Raw genomic sequence first — 25,527 nt, 5'->3', positions numbered from 1 at the left:
ACGCTTGCGGAACTATGTTCCGGGACGCTCACTGCGGTCCATTTAAAGGGGGTAGAACCTTTTCCGTATTGTTCTCACAACTCTGGAATCAACTGCCCGACCACTTGCGTAAAGAACCGTCTCTTCTCCCATTCAGGAAACAATTCAAAACGCTCCTGTTTAGGGAAGTACTGGACACTGTCTAAAACTCACCACACTGAGGGGCTTCTCATCCGCCCATGACCTCTGGCCATTCCTCCAAAACCGCTTAGAGACGAGGTGATTAGTGCAGCGCTATATAAAAATCAATTACAATTACAATTATAGAAAGCTTGTAACCAATTTGCATGCGAGGAGGCCTTGGAGAAACAGTGATCAACATGTGCCTTTTGCATCTTACTATCTGTTACAATTTTCCCCCAATGGGAATACAAATGTACTACCTTTAGCTTCTCTGGGCTAGAACCCATACATAGTTACCTCTCTTTCGGGCTTTTCTATTTTTGAGGATCAATACCTTACTTTTTGAGACATTAATCTTTAAATAGTGTAGGGTGGAGTACTCGTGTACAGAGGCCAGCCTATTATTCAAGCCCTTGGGAATGAGTTACAGGATTGTGATATCGTCCGCAAAAACATCAAGCAGATAATGGGGCGATCATCCAACCTAGTTGTGCTCCCCTTGTTTATCTCCAGACAGTCGGTGAGGTCTGAAACACGTTAAGAGGAGTAGTGGTGCCAGCAGGAAACCCTGTTTCAAACTGCTTTTGTTTGGGATTAAGGAGAACAGTCTCCGTTTCCAGCTTAGCAACAGCTGAAGCGAAGTGGAAAAATGGAGAGCAATTACTAATGAAAGGAAAGTCTTGGACATGTCTAACTTCTTTCACTTTAAATTTTTTCTATAATGTTAGACGGTCCAGCTTATTGAACAATGTGGAAAAGTCAATGAATACCACTATATATTAACAAACACTTGAATGAAAATGTACTTTTCCGCTATAACCTTCAACATAAATACATTGTGAAGCATACAATGTTTCTTTTTAAAACCTGCTTGTTCTATAGGTAGGACACTTTCCTATTCAGCCCACTTGGTGAGATGTTCCAGGATACTCCTGGCAAAGATTTTCCCTACCGCATCCAGCAAAGCTATTTGACAGTAATTACAGGGAATTTCTAGGGCCCGTTTTGTGTATTGATGTTCAGATGTTTCTGGACCTAAGGAGGGTAATTCTTTGCTGAAGACAATTGGGGAAAAAAGTGAGGTATGTCAGCCAAGCAGAGGTCGCTTGTTTAATAATAGTGATAGACATGTCATAAGGCTCCATTGCTGCAGAAGATCTTATTCCCATAATTATACCCTCAATCTCTTTCATGGTAGGAGCACAATATGCTGGGGGGAAAAGGGTAGTATTCAATAGACGAAATATGAGACCAATCTGTATCAGGAGTACCTAAATATAGTTCTCCCTGATAAGCTCTCCATTCAGCTTCCTGTATTGGAATTTGGAGGGATTTTACTCCAGTGCCGCAACTATTAGAGATTTTATTTTATTTATTTTATTTTAAAGGTTTTATATAGCACTGGCTGGACCCGGAGATATCAGAGCGCTTTACATAATAGAGCTACTTACGGTAAGAGACAAATTACAGAATCAATGAATAACAAAAACATCAGAGCACTTTACAAGACTTAGGTACATATGGTAAAAACAAAATTAGAACATTTATAACATCATTATAGGATAACAGCAGGTAAGACGGAGAATAACAAAAGGCTTGAGGTTATACATATCATGTAAACAGATAGTCGGAGAAAAAGAGTTGAATTACCTATAGGATATGCAAAGCAAGTTAAAGGCGCAGGTAGAGACCCCAAAATGTATTGAGGAGGTGAATTTTGAGATCTTTTTTAAAGCTGGTGTGTGGTAAATAATTTAATTACCGGGACTTAATTTGATACAGAAACATAATAAAAATAGCTCAGTAAATAAGAGGCAAAATCCGTGGTATTAGAGGTTCGGAATGGGCTTTATTCCAATGGACGATTCGAATCGTGGACTTCAAGTTCCATCACTACGGAGGTTCAGGAAGTGAAGTACATACTTTATTGATAAGTAATCACTTTTATACAATAGGCATTACAGTGAAGCAAATGCAGGAGGCGTAACAATTGATAGTGAAGATAAAACATACATACGTAGCAAAAAGTGGGCGTAACTGGGTGTAACTAAAGAACGTCATCAGGTGTGATGTCATAATAGGGTGGTTCCATGAAAGAATTTCGCAATGTCAGCAGAAATACTTGGCAGAAATGCGCGCGCAGCAGCATGACGTGTGATTGACGTGCAACTAGGGGGTGAAGGGGACTTGACATTTAGCTCTACATGTGGCGACAGAAGTCTGGAGGGTCAAGTCAACCTAATCCCAAATCATATCTAACATCCTATGTTTAAAGAACTATGTTATCCAAAAGAGAGGTCTCTTAGAGTAGAATCTTATTCTATACTGACTATACTGACTGTTAGTGCGTGTACAAGCGTCTAAGTGTCTATACTAGATGCGAGGGCAGAAGTCTTCCATAATAATAGGGCTATGAATTACTTGCATAAAGACAGAGAAGCCGGGCCTTTGCTCGGTAGCTGGAAGAATGTTTACTTAAACTACTAGACAGGAATGCATTGGGCAGGGAGCGGAGCAGATAATTTCGAAGGTGAAAATACAGTTTTTGGCAGGCAACAGGCTGATGTCAGGCACCGTGAGCCGCGCAGGGAATGAGACAAAGTTCATGGTCACAGATGCAGGCTCAGACTGGAGCTTTCAGAGGCAGAAGGCAAGAAAAGCTTGATGACAGAATCAGGGCCTACTTGCCTGGACTGTAAAATGGCATAAGTGAACCATATAAAGCCGGTGGCCTTTCATACTTAGGAATGGAATATCCGGCCTATTCATGGCGGATCTGAAAGAGGACATGTTGACGGTGGACGCACATGTGTTTGCGTCTTCATAACTGGAACTGGAGGGAACATACATGTACTTGTGATTCATACATGAAACCGTTGGGGTCCAAGATAGGGGACATAACTGATCAGAAAAATCCATATTTCCACATTCCCTCCTTGTCCCCTACTTGCCCGTTAAGAGATATCAATCTTCATCAATCCGTTGATCTGTTCATATACCATCATTTGTTCTTCTTTTTTCTTCTGGGATGAATGAAATCTTGGTGGTGGAATACACGATGTGGCACACAGACCACAGATCGCTGGTCCACATTGTAGACATAGACAGCAACTGAATAGTATGAGAAGGCCAATACCTAGGAAGGATAGGACCTTCCATCCAAAGGTAGATAATACACTCCAAAACCAACCGGACCATGTCCAGGTGCCTGGATTCTGGTGTATCTGGCTTACAATCTTATGAAGGCGAGTTATGGCTTTATATACAGATGGCGAATTTTCTGGTATGAAAATGCAACAACTTGATCCGATGACCCTACAAGCTCCGCCCCTATCGGCCAGGATGACGTCAAGGACAAGACGATTTTGAAGCACAACAATCCGCATAGCAGACTGCTCTTCTGTTAAATTTCCTAAGGCGGAAATAGTTTCGTTCACTACTGCTTCAAGGGTTCTAGTTAATCTACGTATCAGCTTACTATTAGTAACGGTACCTATATAGGGAAAGAGACCTTTATTGAAATCTGTGTATTTTTCCCATGCTGTTTCAGTGTAATCGACTATTGGGAGATCTCTCCTTTCTCTATTGTGTACTAAATGAGTATTTCTGTGATAATCAGGAGGAGCTAGGAAAACAGGTGGCAAAAGGAATCCGATGTAGCAGGTACCATCCCAATCTAGAGGCAGACGTATATATGCCGTCTGACCACATATGAAATAGGAATGGCGGGAAGCTCTAAATGTCGACTTGCCTTGATCACTAAATTCTATTACAGTGGTGCATCTACTATGGCCCATATGTATGGAACCATTCTTTCTTACACATAATTCACCTTTTACTGGGAATATTGACATAGCGGGCAAAATTGGAGTAGCTTCGGATTCGACATTTAGGATCATAAGATTAAGCGTAAAATTACCTAATCCATACACTTCGTTTTCTAGATCAGTTCCTGTTCTTTTGGGAAGTCCCTCCTTGTTAGGGTAGCAGACTTTAAGTAAAACTAAGTTCAAATTTCCCCATACCCAGTTGTCTTGATAAACTGCAGAATTCGAATCTAGGGAATTAATTAAACTAAACCATGCTCCACAGGAGCCGTTGTGTGTGAACGGGTATGGAAAGAGAGGTAGGATTCCTTTATAATTCTGATAGGGAGGGAGTCGGCCACATATCCAACAATTTGTAGCATTGCTAACCTGATGGGAATGATGTAACATACTAATAAACGTGTTATTGCGCAGCGCAAATCTATAAGACAACTCATGTGGAGGTAATTCACTAAAAGAATGTTCAGCAGTAATATTATAAACATGTCTAGAAATAGGATAATATATGTGCAACAATATACTTGCAGTAATTATTAAAAGACTTAAGAAAAACAAAATTATTAACGTCACTGTGCAATGACTACGCAGTGATTTACAGTACGCATGTCGTTTCAGTTTTATCCTTCTGTTTCGTTCTCTATACAGGTCTAAGGGATACATGTCAGAGACAAATTCGACCGATTCACCTTGGAGAGGACTTAAACAATCAAATTGCCTGACTGGTTAGACCTAAGTTTTAGTTTGTATTGTTCGTGATTACTCAGTTCAACCAAAGGAAGTTTTGAGTCAATCGGTGAAGACACGCAAGGTGTGTCGTTTATGTCTGACGACAGTCCATGAAATTTCTTGATATGACTTGAATGTATCCAGCCTTTTCGACCTTCGATCTTCACGGCTGTCCTCGTCGTCAGCAGTACGAGCTGAGGCGACTTCCACCTAGGATCCAGTTGGGACTTCCGATCAAAGTTCCTCACTAAGACCAGATCTCCTGGAATTACGTCATGGGGTTTCACCTCAGTGTTGTCGGGAAAAGCTGCAGCTACCTGTGAACGACAAGATTGTAGTGCAGACATCAAGGAAGCCAAGTAATCTGTCAGCATATTACAGTCAATATCAGTTATTTTGCGTGGTATAGGCGTCCCCCACATATTTGGTGGTCTGCCAAAGATCACCTCATACGGGGATAGCCCTGTTCGAGAGTGTGCTACCATTCTCATGTAAAAGAGTGCAACTGGTAACGCTACTACCCAGTCGACACCTTTCTCTCTGCATATTTTGGACAATCTAATTTTCAGGGTCTGATTATGTCTTTCCACGAGACCTGCTGCCTCGGGGTGTCGGACACAGTGGAATTTCCACTGATAGCCTAACAAAAGTGAAACGTGTTTCATTAGTTCGGATGAAAACGGCTGGCCGTTATCTGAGTAGACAACACGTGGTAAACCGTATCGTGGGAAGAATTCTCGAACCAACTGTTTGGCAGTAGTCGGGGCAGTGTAATCTGAAACCGGGTATGCCTCTGTCCAACGGGAAAGAGCACAGACAACTACGAGAACATATTTGAATCCTCGACATCGTTCCATCTGGATATAATCCATCTGGAGGACTTCAAAAGGGTGATCAGGAGGCTGAAATCCACCCTGTTCTACGGGAATGCTTTTTCCTGGGTTAAACTGACAACAGATCATACAGGTACGAACTTTTTGTTTAGCTGCTGCTCGTAAATGTTTGTTGAACCAAATGTGTTGAATGCTGTCTAGCATAGCTTTTTCTCCTAGATGCGCTGGACTATGTACAGTGTTAATAATGACTTGGACCATTGAATCAGGAAGGAACCACACAGATTTTTCCTTCGTCATCCATCCTTGATCCGTTTGGATCCCTCCTAATTCAGTCCATTTCTTTATTTCGTCTGGTGTAGCATGTGTCTGTATGTCAATTACGTCAAGAGCGGGATCCTTAACCGTCATACAATGTGTTGGCGTCGGGACTATTGTCTTTGTCATGTCGGATGTTTGAGTTTGAGCAGTCTGTTTAGCTGTTTTGTCAGCTAGATCATTGCCTTGAGAAATGATATCAGTAACTTTCGTATGAGCTTTACATTTCATAATTGATATTGCAGTGGGTAGATGTATTGCATCTAATAAGGCATGAATGAGGGGTCCGTGCTGAATGTGGGCACCGTGAGAAGTTAAATAACCTCTCTCTTGCCACAGCACGCCGAAGTCATATACAACTCCGAATGCATAACGTGAATCAGTGTATATGTTGACTTTTTTATTTGTGGCTTGAATACAGGCTTGTGTCAGAGCGATGAGCTCTGCTGCTTGAGCGGACAAGGTATTTATGCAATTTGTTTCAATGATTTCAGTGTCTGTTGTGACTGCATAAGCGGCCACTAACTCTCCTGTACCTGTTCTCATACATGAACCATCTACATACAACGTCAGGTCTGGGTCTGACAATGGGACATCTGTCAAGTCTTGTCTGGGTTTCGTCGTGATTGTAATAACATCAATACAATCATGAGCTAGTGGGTCTGTTCCGATTACAGGTAAAAGTGTGGCAGGATTCAATGTGTTACAGCGTCTGATTTCTATATGTGGCTGAAACAATGTTAATTCGTAACCAGTGAGTCGCGCAATAGTCAAGTGTTGTGTTTGCGTTCGATTCACAAGAACCTCTACTGCATGTGGTACTTGTACTGTCAATGGATGTCCTAACACTATGGCATCGCTTTGTCTGATTGCTAAAGCTGTTGCTGCCACTGATTTTAGGCATGCAGGCAAAGCCTGAGCTACGGGATCTAATGTACTAGAAAAATAAGCACATGGTTTGTGTGATCCTGCTTGTTCCTGTGTGAGTACTGACAAGGCAGTACCTTCGCGTTCTGTAACAAAGAGTGTAAACTGTTTATTGTAACATGGTGTTGCTAAAACAGGTGCTTGACATAAAGCTTTCTTTAGGCTTTCAAAAGCTTGTGCATGTTCCTGAGTCCAAGGGAGAACAGTCGATGTGGCTGCCTCCTGTGTTGTCAATTGAATGAGTGGTTTTGCTAGAAATGCATACTGAGGGATCCACTGCCTACAATATGAGATGAGGCCTATGAACGCCCGCACCTCCTTTTGTGTCTTGGGTATTGGCATGTTAGCTATTAACTGAATGCGGTCGGGTGTAAGCTGCCTTCCCTCCTTGGACAGCGAGTGTCCAAGATAAACAACTCGCTGGACACAGAATTGCAGCTTAGAAGGGGACACCTTGTGCCCCTTTTCGGCTAGAAATTGTAAAACTGTCAGTGATGCTTTCTCACATTCAGGTTCGCTTCTAGCGGTGATCAGCAGATCATCGACATATTGAAGCAGGGCAGTGTTGACTGGCATGTGGATACTAAAAACACAAAGGGTTCAGCGCTATATAATGTACATTTGTTATTCCAGGTTCATGTTTCCAATCAAAGAATAATAGGACTTGTTCCTAAATAAGGAGTATAGAGGGGAGTACTCCTTGGTTCGTTGCGCTATCGTGTGGACTCAAAGACACCTGTCATTTGTTGGGTGCGGATTTCTATAGCCTCTGCCCTCTTTCTTTTGTATTTATATGGCATGTGGATACTGTCGAGTTCTCGTTTCAGTGCTTGGCTATAGATGCTGGGGCTTTCTGTAAATCCTTGAGGTGCGCGTGTGAATTTAAAGCTGCGTCCATTTAAACTGAATCCGAACAAGTATTGGCTTTCCGGATCTATTGGGACGCTGAAAAAGGCATTCTTGAGATCAATTACAGTAAAGAATGTTGCTTCGGAATCAATAGCTGTCAGTAATGACGAGATATCTGGGACCACAGGGAATTGTGGCACAATGCATTTGTTCAATTCGCGCAGATCAATAACCAATCGATATACTGGCGGGGCCTTTGGATCTGTTCGTTTAAGAATCGGAATTATCGGGGAATTACATACATTGGAGTCTGTTTCCACAACCACTCCTTGGGCAATGAGCTCGTCAATGATTTGCAGTAAAGCCACTACAGCATCTGGTGGTAACTTGTATTGTCGCATTCGTGGTAGTACCACTCCTGCCTGTAGTGTAACTCGATATGGTGTAATATTCATGCAACCAACATCAGTAGGGCCTTGTGCCCATAACTGTGTAGGTAAAGTCTGCAGTCGGGGATCCATGTCTCGAGACACATAGTGACCTTTGAAATCACGTAAAAACAATCTTACTCCTTCCGGAGAACAACATATTATAGCTCCTAGAGCTTTCAGTGTTTTTATACCTAACAAGTTTTCTGGACATGATTTAGTAAGCAATAAATCTGTAGTTCGGGTCAAAGGTCCTATTGTAAGTGGAAGAGGCTGTGATACTTCATTAACAATAGGTTTTCCTGAAAAACCAAGGGAAATATTCTGTGAGCCTGAGAGGGGTGCCCCTGGAACTTCACTACGTTTTATGGTTGTTCGACTTGCCCCTGTATCAAGTAAAAAATTTCTATCTTGGCCTAATAATTCACTATGTACATAAGGTCCTTCTTGGTCTACAGGGACCTCGATAAGGGGTAAGTCAACTTCCCTCTCTAGGCTGGTTCATGCGTATCGTTGATAATCAGGATAGTCATACTGTGCGGTCTGGTACAGCTGTCGTGTCGTGGTTTGTGTGGCAGCAACAGGCAGCGCTGGTGCAGCTGGCACAAACTGTATAGACTGTTGTGGAGCTGGCATGGACTGTGCATGCTGCGGGGCTCCTTGTTCATTCTGATCCTGTCTAGGTGGCTTTTTCTGTACGTCTATGAGATTCTTTACGCCATAACTCAACGGCGTCTTTCTGTGACTGTCTGGCTTTCCTTTTCCATAACTCTTCCTCTACTTTCATGATGCACTCTGCATCCCAGGTCCCAGCTGCGGGCCACCTCTGACTTTCTGGTAATTCCTTGGTGTAGTCTACCCATAAATCAAGAAATAATATAGCGTCTAAGCCGTGTTTATGATACATGAAGTACCCCGGAGTGTCCCTAGGAGGAATAGGAACAGCTTCTTCGAGTACCCCTTTTCTAGTTGTGATCTGTCTTAATTTCGAAAAGAGCGGCATATTGAGAACTGATCTGATACTTGATTTTGAACAAACTTAATACAATAAACACAATAATGAACAGTCATTCACACCACAATATGCAGGACGTATTAACACATTTAACATTTAAATGAGCAACAATGATGATGACGATCTAAGGAAACTTAATCACTAAACATAATACTCGGCATTAACTGAATTATTCTGAATTTATATACTTGATATACTAGATATACTGCTAAACAGTACAGATACACTGCTAAAACAGTGCAGACCGGATTTGTGTACCCAAACCCGTCTTGACCGGCACAACCTATGTGCACGTCAGAACGCCTCCCCAGTAATGGTACTCACCGGGTAGCTCGGAACGGAAGGCCTCGGAACGGAACTGAACTGAACTGGACTGGACTCGACTCGAAAACTTCGGAAACTTCGGAACATCGGAAACCTCGGAACTTCGGAACTTCGGAACTTGGTGGGCCTCTGTATACCTCGGATCTTGCTCTCTCAGCTAGGCTCTGGTCGGGATACTTCGCACTTCTCACCGCCTCGTCTGGGTGTTGATCGCAGCCTCAGTCGCCCCCGCTTGACCGGAGGGAGATACAGGAAATCCTGCTGGTACGCGTTGTTGTCCGTCCAGCTGTGGCAGGAGACCGGGCCTGCAACGCACCGCCGGCGCGTGAGATGAGAAAGTGTCCCTGTTCGGGCGCCATTCATGTGGTAAATAATTTAATTACCGGGACTTAATTTGATACAGAAACATAATAAAAATAGCTCAGTAAATAAGAGGCAAAATCCGTGGTATTAGAGGTTCGGAATGGGCTTTATTCCAATGGACGATTCGAATCGTGGACTTCAAGTTCCATCACCACGGAGGTTCAGGAAGTGAAGTACATACTTTATTGATAAGTAATCACTTTTATACAATAGGCATTACAGTGAAGCAAATGCAGGAGGCGTAACAATTGATAGTGAAGATAAAACATACATACGTAGCAAAAAGTGGGCGTAACTGGGTGTAACTAAAGAACGTCATCAGGTGTGATGTCATAATAGGGTGGTTCCATGAAAGAATTTCGCAATGTCAGCTGAAATACTTGGCAGAAATGCGCGCGCAGCAGCATGACGTGTGATTGACGTGCAACTAGGGGGTGAAGGGGACTTGACATTTAGCTCTACATGTGGCGACAGAAGTCTGGAGGGTCAAGTCAACCTAATCCCAAATCATATCTAACATCCTATGTTTAAAGAACTATGTTATCCAAAAGAGAGGTCTCTTAGAGTAGAATCTTATTCTATACTGACTATACTGACTGTTAGTGCGTGTACAAGCGTCTAAGTGTCTATACTAGATGCGAGGGCAGAAGTCTTCCATAATAATAGGGCTATGAATTACTTGCATAAAGACAGAGAAGCCGGGCCTTTGCTCGGTAGCTGGAAGAATGTTTACTTAAACTACTAGACAGGAATGCATTGGGCAGGGAGCGGAGCAGATAATTTCGAAGGTGAAAATACAGTTTTTGGCAGGCAACAGGCTGATGTCAGGCACCGTGAGCCGCGCAGGGAATGAGACAAAGTTCATGGTCACAGATGCAGGCTCAGACTGGAGCTTTCAGAGGCAGAAGGCAAGAAAAGCTTGATGACAGAATCAGGGCCTACTTGCCTGGACTGTAAAATGGCATAAGTGAACCATATAAAGCCGGTGGCCTTTCATACTTAGGAATGGAATATCCGGCCTATTCATGGCGGATCTGAAAGAGGACATGTTGACGGTGGACGCACATGTGTTTGCGTCTTCATAACTGGAACTGGAGGGAACATACATGTACTTGTGATTCATACATGAAACCATTGGGGTCCAAGATAGGGGACATAACTGATCAGAAAAATCCATATTTCCACAGGTGTAGGAATGGTTGCATCGTAGGTCTTTGGGGAGGGCATTCCAGATGTAGGGGGCATTTCCGGAGAAGGAGCGGGATTGAGCGGATTTCTTTTTTAGCTGGGGTGGGACTAGGAGGAGAGCGTTAGTGCTTCTTAGGGGTTGTGTGCTGTCGAGTTTAATGGCGAGGTAAGGTGGTGCATTTTGGTGGAGGACTTTGTGTGTGATGCATGCATTTTGTAGGCGGATCTGCCTTCGATGGCGAGCCATTTTAGAGTTTTGAGAGCTGGGGAAATGTGGTCAAACTGTTTGCAGTTGGTGATGAGCCTGGCTGCAAGGTTTAGTACAGATTTGAGTGGAGCTAGGTGGACCTTGGGGATTCCGGTGAGGATGGCATTGCCGTAATCGATTCGTGAAAGGACCAGGGATTGAACCACTAATTTAAAATCTTGAGTTGGGAGAAAGGGTTTGATTTTCTTGAGATGACGGAGAGTGAAGAGGGCTCCTTTAGCTGAATTTTTGATGTGGACATTGAGATTTAGACTGTTATCGATGGAGATACCAAGAGTTGGACAAGGAGAAAAGCAGTTGAGGGCATTGAGGTCGGAGATCCAAGTTTGAATGGGGAGAGGGTTGTTTTTGGGGTAGAAGAGGATGATTTCGGTTTTTGGGGGGTTGAGTTTGAGATGATTATGGTGGAACCCGTATTGGATTTTAGTGAGGGTGTTATTAAGGTGTAAGATGTCAGCGTGGGTTTTGATCTTGCAATAGAGTTGGGTGTCATCGGCATAAAGATGGTAGTTGATACCATCATGATTTAGAATGAAGGTGAGGGATTCCATAAAGAGGTTAAAGAGTGAGGGAGAGAGAATAGATCCCTGGGGGACTCCTAGGTTGACCAGAGTGGGTTTGGATAGACTGTCTTGAATTTAATTTGTTGGGTTCGATGTTGGAGATAGGAGACAAACCATTTGTGGGTAGTACCATTGAGGCCGAAGGGCTCTTTGAGTACATTTAGCAAGGCAGAGTGGTTAACAGTGTCAAAAGCTGCAGCGAGATCAAGGAGGCTAAGAAGACAAGTGTAACCATTATCAAGGGAGTGGTGGATGTCATCAACAATGATGAGCATGGCAGTTTCAGTGCTGCAGCCTTTTCTGAAGCCTGATTGTAAGGGGTCCAGAAGGTTGAATTTTTTGATGTGTTTGTCTAATTGGAGTAAGACACATTTTTCAAGGGCTTTAGAAAGAAGGGGAGGTTAGTGATGGGGCGGAGGTTGTTTAAGTCATTAGGGTCAGCATTAGCATTTTTGATAATGGGGGAGATTTGACCAAGTTGGAGGGAGCTACGGACATTTCCCATTGCAAGGGAGGTGTTGGTGATTGTGGTCCAGGGTGGGACGATGATATGCTGTAGGTCTTGGACAAGGTTAGAAGGGAGGGGGTCTTTGGTATGGGAGGAAGGTTTTAGTTTAGTAATAATGCTGTCACCTTCCTGCTCAGGTACAGGGAAGAAATTATGCCAGGAGGCATTGTTTTTTGGTCGAGAATTTGGGAGGTTGGGTATGAGAGGAGTAGGGGTGTGTGTGGGCTGTAGTTTAGGGAGGGAGTAGGAGAAGGAATGTGTGAGGAGGGGTTAGGGTGAGGTGGGGGTGAGTATGAGGGGGACCTAGGGGTGCCAGCAGTATGGAGTGTGAATTAGAGGTGATGTCAGGAGAAAGTAGGGGGTTGCTTGGGATCTGTGTTGAGAGGAAGGATTGATCTATTTTGGCAATTTTTAGCAATTTTTTCCGAGAAGAAGTGGGCAATTCCTTCACATATAGCAGTCTAGGCCGGGTTAGGCGGAGCTGAGTAGGTTTGGTGCCGCATAATGTTGAACAGTTCTCTAGGTCTGTTTTTGGCCCGATCAAGTTGTGTGCGGAAGAAGAATGCCTTTTCATTAAACAAGTGTGTGTCTCCAGGTTATTTCCATTAGTCTTAATGAGCGTCTTTCGTTGTTAAGTTCATGGTTAAACCAAGATTTGAAAGGGATGTTTCTTAGAGTTTTAAGTTTGGGAGGGGCCAATTGGTCTAGGACATCTGTGACGGCTTTATTAAAGTGATCTGTAAGCTCATTTGTGTTTTGTGAGAGAGGAGTGAGGAGCAGTTGAGCGTGGAGTTTGGATTCAAGTTCGCCAGAGGGATGCGTTTTTGATTTCTGGTCCATTTCATAGGTTTCATTTGTTTCGAGGTGAGGGGAGGTGGCATGATGGAAATGGTGAACAGTATGAGGTGGTGGTCGAACCAGTCAATGTGGATGATGTTGGTCAGAAAGGCTAAGTCACTGTTGGTAATGATGGCATCCAGGATGGCTCCTTTGGTGTGGGTGGGGGACTGACAAAATTGTTTGAGATCATTGATCTCGAGAAGGTTGTTTAAGAGGGTGGTAGTGGGATCATTGGGGTCATTTAAGTGGAGGTTGAGGTCTCCAAGGAAGAGATTTTTTGAGTTGGATAATGAGGATTGTGTAATCAAGTCAGAAAGTTCATCAATAAAGGGGTGTGGATCACCAGGAGGGTGGTAGATAGTATGTAAACGAATAGAGTGGGTACCTAGAATTTTAAGTTCAGCTTCAAGGTATTCGAAGGTGGAGTGGCCAGAGTTGTTAAGGGAGAGCTGAAGTTTGTTTTTGGAGATTATGGCCAGGCCACCTCCTATTCTGTCTGGTCTGTCTATTCTGAGGATAGAGTATCCGGGGGATGAGTAGATCGAGCATGCTCGTTTAGTGTTTATTGAGCCAAGTTTCCGTGAGGAACACAATGTTAATGGATTCACTGAGGATAGATTCGGAGATTTCAGTGGAGTGGCGGATCTGCATTTAACAAGCATGCAGGCAAGTGGATTGGGGTTATTTTGGGAGGGAGGGTAAGAGTGGATGGAGGTGAGTTGAGCAGGGGGTCTGGGGGAGGTGGGAATGGAGGGAAATCTGTTGGTCCCTAGAATGACAGGGATGTAGGAGTAGGGGGAGGTGTGATTTTGGCTGAAGCACTAGGATGGTAGGAATTGCGTAGATCGGAGAGGTCGGATGGGGAGAGGGGGTTTGAGGTACGGCAAGGCCTAGACATACGGTTGTGGAGAGGGTAAGTATTCCAATGATGGCGATTGTAGTTGGCAGGGATTTTCGGTTGGGGAGGGGAGCATTTGAATGCGAGAGTGTGGTTCCTGAGCTGAGAGAATTAACATCTAAGTCAGGAGAGTTCATTCGTCAATAAAGAGAGATTGCGTTCGATGTTGTGTAGGGTCAGGGTTATAGGGGAAGGGAGATCTCTACAGGGGAGGATCAGGGTGAGAGGGAATAGATAGTGTTTGTTGTGACAGGGGGCAATTGTGTGTAAGGTGTGTACGGTCGATGGTGTTGGAATGAGTAGAGTTAAGGCTATTAGGCGTGGGTGGGGGCATGATGGAGGTTAAGAGATTTGAGAACTCTGGGGATGTGGATTGAGATAATATGAGGGCATAAAGAGTGTGAAGTTGGACTGTGTTGGGATTAACGGTGGAGAGAAATTCGGTGGTTGTGAGGAAGGGTTAGGAGAGGATGAAGGTGGGGCTGGAGGTGGTATGATAGGAGAGTCAATGTTGAGGGGTAGGGATTCAGGCTGTGGCGTCCAGGAGGGAAGGAAGGGGTTAGTTATTTTAAAAGAGGTTAAGGGGGACAGCTCGTTGGAGAATGAAAGTGGTAGGGAGCGGGGGTGTGCATTGGGGATGTCAGGAAGATGGAGGATCATTGGAGGGAGAGAACGTTTGGGTGACGGTGTTTGGGAGATGGCATTGGCTGTAGAGATGACAGGGGAGAGGGAGTGGGGAATAGATGTTTGGAGTATGGTATTGGTAGGAGGGAAGACAGGGGAGGGGGAGAGAGGTGGTGGGGGAAAGGGAGAGAGCGGGGGGTGTTGAGTGATTGAGTATCCGGAGGATTAGGGTCAATTTTGTCTAGGTAGAGAGACAAGGTGTTGAAGTGGTGCTCAAAGATGGTGAGGTGTGATTCGGCAGCTGGTATGAGGATGTTATCCGTTTTGAAGATGAGGATGTCGATTTACCCTGGAAAGATAGGGGAGGGAGTAGTGGATAATTTAAATCCATAGAGAATTTTGATTGAGTGAGTGACTGGGAGATGATGTAGGAAAATGCTTTTCCATTTGGAGGGATGTTTGGAATAGAAGATGTAGTTGGTTTTTATGGGGGAAGAGAGGCTGAGGTAGTTATCAACAATACGTGTTTCAGTGTTACGAATGAGTAGTTTATGTTTGAAGTTTTTATTATCATTTTTAGACAGATTGGGGGGGTAAAGGATGGTCCAGGAGTTAGGGCCATGTCTGGAGAGAGAGTAGTCATGGGGGATGTGTGTGTGATTAAAGGGGGGCATGTTGGGACGGGGGTGAGGAGTGGAGAGTTAGAGGAAGGTCGTAAGGGCAATAAGGGGTAAGGGAAAGAGGATGAATTGGGGGAGTGGGAGGGAAACTATAACGGTAATCTACAGCCCGTGCGTTACTGCCAAGTGTTCCTAATCGGCTGCAATTTTTGTGCACCCACATGAAAAATAAGAGAGTAAAAGTAGTAAAATGGTCTCCACAGGAGTGCAAGATAAAATTGTCTAGACGGTCTGGGAAGGAAAAATGGAACTTGTAGATCGAGAAAAGGAAAGAGCAGTGCTAAGTCATTGCCATCTAAGTCTGCTAGGGGATAAAGCTAAGCGGGGGCTCAATGGGCTAGTGAGTTCAACAACAAAGTCTATGGGCCTGCAGAATAGACTGGTGTTCATGTGGTAAACCAATTTAGAAGTGTCTTCATTTGAGATGAGTCTTCATTGGATCGCACAAGAAATCACAAAGGTGGATAGCAGGACGTAGGAACAAAAACAACAGTCAGGAGTAAGGCCAATCAGGATATTCATTTAATCAGCAAGTCAAGATCAGGAGCGGCAGAGGTTACATTGGCCTGAGTAATAACAGCGTTTCACGTGATGGTCATTATAGTTGTGTCATCATTTTTCAAGAGTAATTCAAAAACAAAAACATATGCCTGTGATGTCCCCCAGGATGGGTGTTAGGATGTAGGCATGAAGACAGCAGTCAGGAATCTGGCCAATCAGGAGATCAAGTTCATCATAAAATAAAGAACAGGAGCAGCAGTGGTCACAGTGGCCTGAGAAAGTAAAGGGTTTTGTGTGGCCTCAGAATGTAAAGGGTTTCTTGAGGCGGACCTTTTAGTTGTTCATGAGATCCATACGGATGTATAACAGGATATAGGTACTTACCCTGTTTGCAGTGGGGAGTGGAAGTCCATCGGGCCTGGGGGGAGCGAGAACTGTGTAAGCAGGTAGGTAGGGATCAGGCCAGACCAGTAGTCCAAATAGGTCAGGAGATGGAGATGGCAACAGGAATGGTGGTGGCAGAGCTGATAGGTTGTCCAACAACTTTCTACTCGATGTAGGTGTCTTGTGGAGGGGTGTCGATGGGCTCGGGAGAAAAGCAGAGCCCTCCGGCACAATTAAGAGATGTCCTCATTAGGTCAGGTCATTGTCAGCAGGGCACACTGGCAGTCATGGCTTCAGTGATGGCTGCATTGAGGCCAGATAGGGTGGGTAAAAATCCATGACAGGCTGGCCGGCAGGCTCAATTGAAAGTGCTCTCATCGGGAAGGATCGTCGGCAGGGTCCAAGCAAAGGTCAGAGATAGGTTGGTGGATTGCGATTAAAGTACAGTACGATTAAATAGGTGGGTGTACAGGGGTTGAAGGCATGACTGAGATCAGGTCATCTCCATTTTGGTGAGTACTTGTCAAAGGCTGGAGAGATCTGGTCACTGCCATTTTAAAGAGGAAATTTTTAATGGCTAGGGAGAAATGGACACAGCCATTTTAATGAGGACTAATCGATGGCAGGGGAGATCTGGTAAACCGCTATTTTATTGAGGATTTGTTGAGGGCTGTGGCTGGGTAAAAAAAAAAGAAAAAAATGTGAGTCTGTTCTGCGTTGCGCCGCAGATTAGGCAGCAGGAAGAGTGGAAGCGAGGAAAACAGCAGTGGTAGAAGCAATTTTAATGAGTATTAGTTGAGGGCAGTGGAAAGGTAAAATATAAGCCCATTCTGCGTCGCGCTGCAGAATTAGGCACCAGGGTGAGTTGAAGTGAAAGGCAAACATCAGCAATCAGCAGGGGGCCTCAAAAGGAAAAGGCGCACAGTGGTTAGCGGCATGTCTTTGGATACCGCCATCTTGTGGAGTCCTAATCGTTGGCCCTCATATAAGAGATAATTTCCGAATATCCTTTAATATCTTTATGAAAGACTGCTTCTTTTAGCTGAAATCAGTTATAGTCATCCTTCTCTTTCTTTAGGGAAAGTTTCAATCTGTGCCTTCTTTTCAGGAGATTGATTTGTTTGTTTTGTTCTGCAGGGCAGAAAACATAATGAACCTCCCTGTTTAAATAGGTAACATGTTTTGAAAAACACACGGGGCCCCTGAATAAAGGTAAAACCCTGACAGGGAAATCAACTATTTTGGAAAAGCTGTAGCACCGGGTTCAGTGCTGATTAACATTAAGAAAGCGCGCAAACTCTACACAGAAAACCACATAATGTGCGTTATAACAAACAACTTGGAAAAAATATTGTTAATTGTATTGATCTATTTTTTATTTTAAGTATATTTTATAAAGTTAGCTTAATATATAAAAATCAGTTCAATTTATACATGATTTACTTTCCAATACATATATTGCACAAATCAGACCTCGTTTTGATATGAGGTAAACAATTAAACATATGATATTCACCACATTTTACATTTGCCACAGCACCATTCACAATACAAATGAATTCATATATAAAAAACACTAATAGTGATTTAAAGAATACCACCCAGTACAATTGAAATCATATATAAAGAACACTGGTAGTGATTTGAAGAATATCACCAACACGTTTCGGCAAATGCCTTCTTCAGGATTTTGTTTACCAGTCAATGCTAAAAAAATAAATGAAAAAAATATGTATATATATATATATATATATACAATCCAACGCTCACCTTAAACACAAAAGCAAGCAGGACACAGCTCCGGATGCGGAAAAGAATTTAATGAGCAAAATTTCCAGCTTTGGCTAAACAGTCCGTGAAGCAATGGCAGACGCGTTTCTGGTCTCCGTGGCCGTCATCAGTGCCGGTATCACAGGCTGGTGAATTCAACTGTTTGCTTAGAGATCTGTCCTGATAAGCAGTCTCTCAGCTCCTCCCACTACAGTCAGGTGAGTGAGACGGTGCCGCTGGGCTCCAGGAGAACTGCATGATGGTACTGGTGGTCCAACGTGGTACCTCATACAGTGACGGGAAAACAGACACCTATTAATGCCCCACAGTTCATGGCGCTGGACTTCAAACTGCATATTCCACCTGGGTGTGTCAATTCAGCTCACATCCTCGTCCGCATCCTTCTCAGGCAACTACGCGCTGCCTCCTTTCTCCCCTCGCAAACATAACGGCCCAGTGGCAGTAGTTTTCGCTCGGGGGGGCGCCGTGTTTGTACTCATCGTACTCGTCCACAAGTTTTGCTGAAAACACGGTGCTCCTGACCGAAAGGGCGTGTCCGAGGCCGGTATCAGCACACCGGCTAAACATACAATCCAACGCTCACCTTAAACACAAAAGCAAGCAGGACACAGCTCCGGATGCGGAAAAGAATTTAATGAGCAAAATTTCCAGCTTTGGCTAAACAGTCCGTGAAGCAATGGCAGACGCGTTTCTGGCCTCCGTGGCCGTCATCAGTGCCGGTATCACAGGCTGGTGAATTCAACTGTTTGCTTAGAGATCTGTCCTGATAAGCAGTCTCTCAGCTCCTCCCACTACAGTCAGGTGAGTGAGACGGTGCCGCTGGGCTCCAGGAGAACTGCATGATGGTACTGGTGGTCCAACGTGGTACCTCATACAGTGACGGGAAAACAGACACCTATTAATGCCCCACAGTTCATGGCGCTGGACTTCAAACTGCATATTCCACCTGGGTGTGTCAATTCAGCTCACATCCTCGTCCGCATCCTTCTCAGGCAACTACGCGCTGCCTCCTTTCTCCCCTCGCAAACATAACGGCCCAGTGGCAGTAGTTTTCGCTCGGGGGGGCGCCGTGTTTGTACTCATCGTACTCGTCCACAGGTTTTGCTGAAAACACGGTGCTCCTGACCGAAAGGGCGTGTCCGAGGCCGGTATCAGCACACCGGCTAAACATACAATCCAACGCTCACCTTAAACACAAAAGCAAGCAGGACACAGCTCCGGATGCGGAAAAGAATTTAATGAGCAAAATTTCCAGCTTTGGCTAAACAGTCCGTGAAGCAATGGCAGACGCGTTTCTGGCCTCCGTGGCCGTCATCAGTGCCTGTATCACAGGCTGGTGAATTCAACTGTTTGCTTAGAGATCTGTCCTGATAAGCAGTCTCTCAGCTCCTCCCACTACAGTCAGGTGAGTGAGACGGTGCCGCTGGGCTCCAGGAGAACTGCATGATGGTACTGGTGGTCCAACGTGGTACCTCATACAGTGACGGGAAAACAGACACCTATTAATGCCCCACAGTTCATGGCGCTGGACTTCAAACTGCATATTCCACCTGGGTGTGTCAATTCAGCTCACATCCTCGTCCGCATCCTTCTCAGGCAACTACGCGCTGCCTCCTTTCTCCCCTCGCAAACATAACGGCCCAGTGGCAGTAGTTTTCGCTCGGGGGGGCGCCGTGTTTGTACTCATCGTACTCGTCCACAAGTTTTGCTGAAAACACGGTGCTCCTGACCGAAAGGGCGTGTCCGAGGCCGGTATCAGCACACCGGCTAAACATACAATCCAACGCTCACCTTAAACACAAAAGCAAGCAGGACACAGCTCCGGATGCGGAAAAGAATTTAATGAGCAAAATTTCCAGCTTTGGCTAAACAGTCCGTGAAGCAATGGCAGACGTGTTTCTGGCCTCCGTGGCCGTCATCAGTGCCGGTATCACAGGCTGGTGAATTCAACTGTTTGCTTAGAGATCTGTCCTGATAAGCAGTCTCTCAGCTCCTCCCACTACAGTCAGGTGAGTGAGACGGTGCCGCTGGGCTCCAGGAGAACTGCATGATGGTACTGGTGGTCCAACGTGGTACCTCATACAGTGACGGGAAAACAGACACCTATTAATGCCCCACAGTTCATGGCGCTGGACTTCAAACTGCATATTCCACCTGGGTGTGTCAATTCAGCTCACATCCTCGTCCGCATCCTTCTCAGGCAACTACGCGCTGCCTCCTTTCTCCCCTCGCAAACATAACGGCCCAGTGGCAGTAGTTTTCGCTCGGGGGGGCGCCGTGTTTGTACTCATCGTACTCGTCCACAAGTTTTGCTGAAAACACGGTGCTCCTGACCAAAAGGGCGTGTCCGAGGCCGGTATCAGCACACCGGCTAAACATACAATCCAACGCTCACCTTAAACACAAAAGCAAGCAGGACACAGCTCCGGATGCGGAAAAGAATTTAATGAGCAAAATTTCCAGCTTTGGCTAAACAGTCCGTGAAGCAATGGCAGACGCGTTTCTGGCCTCCGTGGCCGTCATCAGTGCCGGTATCACAGGCTGGTGAATTCAACTGTTTGCTTAGAGATCTGTCCTGATAAGCAGTCTCTCAGCTCCTCCCACTACAGTCAGGTGAGTGAGACGGTGCCGCTGGGCTCCAGGAGAACTGCATGATGGTACTGGTGGTCCAACGTGGTACCTCATACAGTGACGGGAAAACAGACACCTATTAATGCCCCACAGTTCATGGCGCTGGACTTCAAACTGCATATTCCACCTGGGTGTGTCAATTCAGCTCACATCCTCGTCCGCATCCTTCTCAGGCAACTACGCGCTGCCTCCTTTCTCCCCTCGCAAACATAACGGCCCAGTGGCAGTAGTTTTCGCTCGGGGGGGCGCCGTGTTTGTACTCATCGTACTCGTCCACAAGTTTTGCTGAAAACACGGTGCTCCTGACCGAAAGGGCGTGTCCGAGGCCGGTATCAGCACACCGGCTAAACATACAATCCAACGCTCACCTTAAACACAAAAGCAAGCAGGACACAGCTCCGGATGCGGAAAAGAATTTAATGAGCAAAATTTCCAGCTTTGGCTAAACAGTCCGTGAAGCAATGGCAGACGCGTTTCTGGCCTCCGTGGCCGTCATCAGTGCCGGTATCACAGGCTGGTGAATTCAACTGTTTGCTTAGAGATCTGTCCTGATAAGCAGTCTCTCAGCTCCTCCCACTACAGTCAGGTGAGTGAGACGGTGCCGCTGGGCTCCAGGAGAACTGCATGATGGTACTGGTGGTCCAACGTGGTACCTCATACAGTGACGGGAAAACAGACACCTATTAATGCCCCACAGTTCATGGCGCTGGACTTCAAACTGCATATTCCACCTGGGTGTGTCAATTCAGCTCACATCCTCGTCCGCATCCTTCTCAGGCAACTACGCGCTGCCTCCTTTCTCCCCTCGCAAACATAACGGCCCAGTGGCAGTAGTTTTCGCTCTATATATATATGTACCCCTTTCCACTTATGAGACTTAGTTCTCAAGAAATCCTCACGCACTTTTTCCACGTAAATTAAGGGTTCTGTTTAGCTACAAACCAAGTCAAAAATCAAGTGGAAAGGCAGCATAATTACGGTATTACAATACCTAACATACAGTGGTTGGGAGAGGACATACCATATAATTATCTATGGCCGACATTACTCAGTGCAACTTACAATCGTTTTACACGCTTTAGGACGATTAGCATGTGACTGATGTGTATTATGACACTAAAATAACTGTTAATTTAATCCACATGCGTACTGTCCCAACGGAATAGACATAATTTATATTTGGATTTAACCAATCAATACCTATCCTAGCTATCAATTGATTTATACGTGACATTAAACGAACAGTCTGTTTTATTGTTACGGGTAACATAATTTGCACAATTTGCCGATTTGTACAATTGTTTTTTAATTATTTATGAACAACTATTTAATTTTAAACAATTGTCTTTATAATCATTGTATGCTATTTATTTCCGTTTTTAATCCATATTGTGTAATATTTATGAGTGCACTGTTTACATTATGTCACCTTGACTATGTATTTCTTTTATGTCCATTCCCCGTAAACCGCCAAAATGCTTGAACTTTGAACCCTTACCAATTAGCACTGTCACTTTAAAAACTGTGGTCTAACCTAGTCACATTGTCATGTGATCAAGGCTCGGACGAGCCGAAACGTTATGGCGACATACTGCACTGAATAAAATTTCTGCACGAAGTACCTGGTCCGTGTCCGTATCTGCTTTGAAGCTGTTCTACGGAATCTGGTGATATATATATATATATATATATATATTCACTGAAAAAACCATAGGTTTCACACATGTTATAGTTAGCTGTACATTTCACTCGTAAAAAACCAATGAAATTCCACGTTATAGTTAGTGCAGGCAACTATAACTCACGCGACCGCAATCCTCTGCTGATGATGTCAGATATTACATCACTGATGACATATGTGTCTTTATGAAAAATAAATATTTGTAATATATGTATAGCTAAAGATACAGTATTAGCATCAACAGAGGATTGCGGTCGCGTGAGTTATAGTTGCCTGCACTAACTATAACGTGGAATTTCATTGGTTTTTTACGAGTGAAATGTACAGCTAACTATAACATGTGTGAAACCTATGGTTTTTTCAGTGAATTTGCAAGGTTTTTTAAATGCTAATTCCTAACTATAACGTGTGTGAAACCTATGGTTTTTTCAGTGAATTTGTACGGTTTTTTTAAATGCTAAGTTATGTATTTATTTTGAATTTTTGTGCGCACGGTGCGCTTTGCGCACCGTTCGCGCGCTGTGGGCGCAAGGTGCGCTTCGCGCACTGAGCACCCACATTACGCATTTCGTACCGTGCACGGCTCGCCATTTTTTTCAAAATATCAATTGTTTTTTTCTCCCTTGGGGGTCCTTAGATTTATATATTAAATGTGATTGTTAATTTTTTTTTTTTTATTTTTATTTATTTTTTACCGTACGCGTACGGTAAGCTTACCGTACACGCACCCCGCGATTTTTTTTAAAAATTATTAAATTTATTTTTCATACTTTTTGGTCCTTCGTGAACCCCCTGACGAACGCTAGGGGGTCTGCAACTCTCTTCGTTGCCCCCTTTTCATGTTATCAACCTTTTTTTTTCAGTGCGACAGACAGAAAATGGCGGCCGATACTTCCTGGTTTCGACCGATTCGAATGTTTACTTTGATCTAACAACCAATCAGAATCGCGCTCGCGCACGGCACCGTACGCGTACGGTAAGCTTACCGTAAGCGCACGGAGCGCTGCCACAGATATATATATTGATTTAAATGCTATTTTCTCAGGAACTACTGAACAGATTTACACCAGACCTACAAAAGGCACTTCCTTGACCTGAGGACTACCTCTCTGCCAAATTTCAAGTAATTCTGTTCAGCCGTTCGGGCTGTAGCTGTGTCTAAAGGTCCTATGGAAAAATGCATGGGGAAAACGCGTTTTGGGACCCCCCTTTTTTCTCAGCCCCCGCTTGACGAATCCCCCCGAGACTTTCAGGGTAGGAGCGTAGCGTAGCGCCCCATTAGTTTTGAAAATTTCGCGAGGATTCGTCGACCGGTGCCAAAGTTATTCCAAATAGAATGTTGCGGATTTCCTATGGAAACACGGTCCTAACTATAACTATCTACTGGCGACCGCCAGTAGATAATATATATACAAAAATACTGTTGTCATCTAGAGATTTGTCGCGTTACTTCAATATACTTTAAGTACACGTCTATTATGTATATGGCTGATATTTCTGAAGTAAGATCTGAGAAAACTAACACAGAACAATACTGTGAATTACTACAAGGAGACGAAAAGTAAAGTCTTCCCACATACAGATAAGATATCGATTAATTGTTCCAGTCCAAAATTTCCTAATGAAACTGTACGCGTGTCACTGCTTTTGCCAGCTTTTTAAATTTATTCCTAATTTTATTTCGCCATAGCTTGGCTCTCGCTCCTGTTCGCGCTCGTGCTGTAACCTGCGCAGTTGCACCTGCATTTTGGGGGGGTGTGAATAGTGAGTCTTACCTGCACTATAATAATTGGAAACTCACCCGCATTTGTGGGATTTAGTGAGTAGGGCTACCTGGGAGGCTTACATCGCGGCGTTAGCCGCCATCTTGGGTGAGTTTATGTTTATGTTTATGCAATTTTTAAAGCGCGCAAATACCCGGGGGTGTCTCGGCGCTCAGAATACAGAACCATACTACGGCAGGCAAATTATGATGAGAAGAGCCGTGTTTTTAGTTTCTTCCGAAAGCTGAACAGGGTCGGGGCGGTTTTGATGTGGAGAGGCAATGTGTTCCAAAGTTTGGCTGTGGAAATTGTAAAACATCTGTCACCCCAGTTGGCCTTCTTTGTTCGAGGGACTATGAGTAAATGAGCAGAAGAGGAGCGAAGTGTTCTAGAATGTTCAAGCGGACAAAGAGCTCTTCTGAGGAACAGGGGGCCAGAGTTGTTAACTGCCTTGTAGGCAATACAAAGTGCCTTAAAGTTGGTCCGGCTCCTGACTGGGAGCCAGTGCAGCTGCCGGATATATGGAGAAATGGATGTAAACTTGGGAATTTTCAGAAGAATTCTAGCCGAGGCGTTTTGGACTAGCTGTAGTCTGTTCAAGACCTTTTCTTGGGCATTCAGAAGAAGGGCGTTACAATAGTCTGTTTTGGAAAAGACCAAGGTGCTGATTAGAGTTTTGCCGGCTGACGAGGGGAGGTATGGCAGCAATTTTTTGATCTTTTTCAGGACAAGAAAAGATGAGGAGACCACGGAGTTGACATGATGACAAAAAGTCATCCTGTCATCAAATACAACTCCAAGGTTACGAACCTTAGTGACTGGTAGAGGTGGAATTCCCATCTCGGGTGGCCATCATTGAGGGGACCAAGCAGGTTCCAGTTTCCCGAATGTCATCACCTCTGTTTTTGTCAGAGTTTAGTTTGAGACAGTTTGATGACATCCAGGAACTGATAGCCCGCATTCCCTGTTGAAAATTTGCAGCAACTGATGTGCCATCACTATGTACAGATAGCTCCAGTTGTGTATCATCCGCGTATGTTGTAAGGGCAATTCCGTAGGATTTTATTGAGTGGTTGGGAAAACGGGCCGGTGACTAGGCGCCATCTTGGTTGGCGGGCTAGACGATTGCATAGGCGGTCTCCAGCGCTCTGCCCTCACATCCTGCATTTAAGGCGATCCTTTTACACCGGCAGGTAGATCTTTTGAACCTGCACGTGTGTCACTGCTTTTGCCAGCTTTTTAAATTGATTCCTAATTTTATTTCGCCATAGCTTGGGTCTCGCTCCTGTTCGCGCTCGTGCTACAACCTGCGCAGTTGCGCCTGCATTTTGTGGGATTTAGTGAGTAAGGCTACCTGGGAGGCTTACACCGCGGCGTTAGCCGCCATCTTGGGTGAGTGGTTGGGAAAACAGGCCGGTGACTAGGCGCCATCTTG

The sequence above is a fragment of the Triturus cristatus genome, chromosome 1_2, assembly GCF_964204655.1.
Source record: "Triturus cristatus chromosome 1_2, aTriCri1.1, whole genome shotgun sequence".
Taxonomy (NCBI): Eukaryota; Metazoa; Chordata; class Amphibia; order Caudata; family Salamandridae; genus Triturus; species Triturus cristatus.
This window is presented reverse-complemented; position numbering follows the sequence as displayed.